The sequence below is a fragment of the Octopus bimaculoides genome, chromosome 9 (assembly GCF_046866305.1).
Source record: "Octopus bimaculoides isolate indiv1 chromosome 9, ASM4686630v1, whole genome shotgun sequence".
NCBI lineage: Eukaryota > Metazoa > Mollusca > Cephalopoda > Octopoda > Octopodidae > Octopus > Octopus bimaculoides.
The window spans coordinates 62,902,333-62,906,432 of record NC_142936.1 but is presented as its reverse complement, the minus strand read 5'-3'; positions in this window follow the sequence as shown (position 1 = coordinate 62,906,432).

Below are 4,100 nucleotides of genomic sequence, written 5' to 3'. Positions count from 1 at the left end.
CGCTTAGTGAAACACAATTTTATTCTAACCGAAATTATTTGCTTGTTTTAATCTTGAAAATCTTCCGTGTCGTTACCCATATTCTTAATGATTTTATAAAGAGCGGTGAGTAATTGAATGAATAGTGCCTGTGAAAAATAGTCCTTTTTAGTTCTAATATTTCAAATCCAGTACATATATTCAGCTTTCATCCATCCAGTGTCAATACATACACAAATGTTTTCTTGATGAAAAAGTGAAAGATCCATGAATATCAATTTTACATACTCACACGCACACACATACTCATATGCATACACTCTAACGTGAATCTTTACTCATTACGATCATATATAGCCATACCCTATCCTTCTTACATATTACGTAGCAAGAATGATACTTTTGACACTTTTTTATATATATATATATATATACAAAATATTGTATATACTAAATAAATCGCCCTATGCTGCATATATGGAGATTTATTCAGCAAATCTATACTAATCTATATATATATGGAGAGAGATTTATCGATATTTCTAGTTTAATATCATCCCCTAACCTTTCATCCATTAGTTGTGGTTTAATAATTGATATGACTCCCATCATAATCACACATAGATAGGAACATTTAAACTTGAAACTCATACATCCGACTTCTCTGCGCTTTTTTTAAGTTACTGTTATTTTTTCTCTGCACTGATGAGTACTATGATATTTGCAAAATTCTAAACTTAATTTACATCTACGTATGATAATCGAATGATTGTCAAATCTTTTAACACGTATTTCAAACCTTTACACATAGTTTTAATATAACTGTACTTATTGATTATATCTGCAAAATGATCGCTCCCTATCATCATACTTTACCTGACATTTCTTCAGCAGTTTATTCAATGATACATACATACATGCATTTATATATATATATATATATATATATATATATATATATATATATATATATACACAAACGTGCATATGTGTGTGTGCTTGCATAAATACGTGCATCCATGCATACTCTGACATCAATTTTGATTGTTTTCACGTAAGTAAATTCAGTCGTGATTACCTATATAACATATTTGTATAATGTTAATATGATTTATTCCTATATCAGTGCGTAGTAGGTTTTCTTAAAATATGAAATCGCAAATAAAAATTTCCAAGTTTAAACGTTCATAGTTTTGGCTAGCAGCAGCTTGATATAACACCTCCATTCGATATAATATATACATATGCAGGTTATCAGGCCTATACCACCCTGTGCAATTCTTCTTCTTTATCAATATCAATATCAATTAACTATCAGAGTCACAAACAAATACATGTATTGTTGCAAACGCCAAGACATGTATATTCTATAATTATGCTATTTGAAAAGATATCTGCAAAATTTTTCTGTGTAAATGGTGCATATGAGAAAAGTTAACATTTATGTTATGTAATGTATCTTTTAACTGAATAACACTGGAAAAGATTTTGATGCTGATTTTTAGGTAACTCACATATAACATTTAAAATTGTGCTTGTATGTATATTGTGTATGTATTTGTACATGTTTTTATATCTTTTATGCTTCACTTCGTTTTATTTTTTGCACATGCAACATGAATAACCGCTCATAGTATACCCATGGTGGTTCCATGTACTAAGCATTGATACTTATAGTACAAAGAAAATATAAATCTAAAATATATATTCTTACTCAATTATAGTATTGATACTTTACATATATGATGCAGTGTTGGTGTGTTCTTACCTGTCTTGATATTTATTACCTAACTTAATATTTTATTTGTTTTGCAAATGAATTATCCAGTTTTTTTTTCTCCGTATTATGTTAATAATAATACTAGTCACCTGACATTGGCTTGTATGATCGTATTTACAGCGTTTTAATTTTCACTTGAGAATTATAACCCTATCATAAACAATTGTTGTTGACTCAGTTGTACAGAGTAGATGAAATGAGTAGTATGTACAATAACTGTCTGATGTCTTTAATCAACTATAATTGCTCAAGAGTAATTTATTTAAAAGTGGCGACAATAACAGAACTAAATCTACTGACTTTGATAAATGCTACCTTAAATAGGTTGTATTTTAATGTTAAACCCTCATTTTCAAGGATTGAAATATGTGCATGGTACAGTCACCCTTTCCAACAATATTGACTACATATAACATGAAATCAGGAGTTGTATGTTGTCAACAAATTATTGTTTCGGTATTTATTTCAAATTCTGAAAATTATTGCTGATTATAATAAACAATTTTTTCTTTTATATGCTGTTTTCCAGAAAATTGTACTCCTGCATTTATTTCAAAGTATTTAATTTTCAAGAAAACTGATCAGAATTTTGTGGGGTCTATTGTTTTACAAATGTAACATTCTATTCATATTCTACCGAACAAAATGTTGTAAGGTATTTGTTATTAATATGTGAATTAAAAGATGAAAGGAAACATTTTTATATTTTCCTTGGAATCACAAACACCAGGGTAATTTTATCGGCAGAATATATAGAAAGAAGCTGTTAAGACTCGGTTTAAAGTATGAGGTAAAAAAGACACCATGACAGATGAAGTGAGACCAATGTACTTCAAGTGAGAGTTTGAAGTTTGAAATGCAGAAAGATAACAACGATGTCATCAACACGGTCAATATCTGTTGTAGATGCCAATCTGATTATTGATAATTCTCTTTCTAAGCACTCAAATTTTGAATTTTGAATTTGACTTCCAATATGCCTCACGTCAAAACTATAAATTCATGTAAGTTTCAGATTATTTTCATTAAATTATTATAAAAACTGCTCATTAGTTTGTACACTTTTTCCTGTTTTATTTGTTTGTTTTTCATGTTTGTTATCTTATATTTCTTTGTAACATTGAAATTGTGTCTTGACATTTCACTTAACGTGTCACATAATACATGAAGAGCAATACTCAGGGCCGTCGCTAAGTCCCTGCAACACCAGCGGTTGCAGTGCACCTCCGTGGTTGAGGGTCCCCATGTTAAGATCAAACTACGGAGATGAGCCATCTATTTACTTTGGTTCAGATATCAACTGAAGATTTTAAATCAGACGAGGAAGAAAATACGAAGGTGTACCGTAAATAAATCTAAAAGAAACGAGAAACATAAATGAAAAGAATTTTTCCACGAATTCCATATGGAGATAAAAGAAAGCCCCAAAAAATGAAAATAAGAACAGCTTCAAGAGAAAATAAAAGAAAAAGAAGCAATGGAGATGAAAGATGGAGGGTGTATACTTATATATACATACAAACACAGGCACAGAAATACGTACTCACATTCCTACATACATATACACACATATGTATGTCTGGCCTTTATCTGTTTCGGTCTACCACGTCCATTCACATGATTTTGGCTCAGTCAGAGAGAGAGAGAGATAGACGTGCACCAAACACACACACGTCTCTTTGTCTGACTCTCCCTCTTTCTCTATTCATTTCTCACTCTCTCTCTCGCCGTATATATATATACATATATATATATATATATATATATATATATATATATATATATATATATATATATATATATATATATATATATATATATATATATATATATATATATATATATATATATATATATATTACATATATATATATATATATATATATATATATATATATATATATATATATATATATATATATATATACAAGAATAAGGGCAGAGAATCGTCAATTAATAATAGAATTAATAATTAACAATTTTGCCAAGTAGTTCAGTATGAAAAAAAACTTTATCGGTAGAACTATTTATCATCATAAATATACAGGGATTAGCAATTGAGTTGCTTCCCCAACATACTGAAAATTCAGAAATAGCAGTCAAAGAACTACTGATTTCAAACTACAAATGTTTCTCTAAAGCGGATGGCGATATTTATGGCACACATAGAACAAAAACCGGAGGGAAAAGCGTAAACAAACCAAGCCTTTAGTTAATTGGATACGAATCGTTTCATGGTTAAGTGAATGGAAATTTCACTATTCCAATCTTCAGCCCAAATATTCTGATAAATTTGAAAGTGTCTCTAAAAAAATTCACGGTAATTTTTGGCCATGCGACA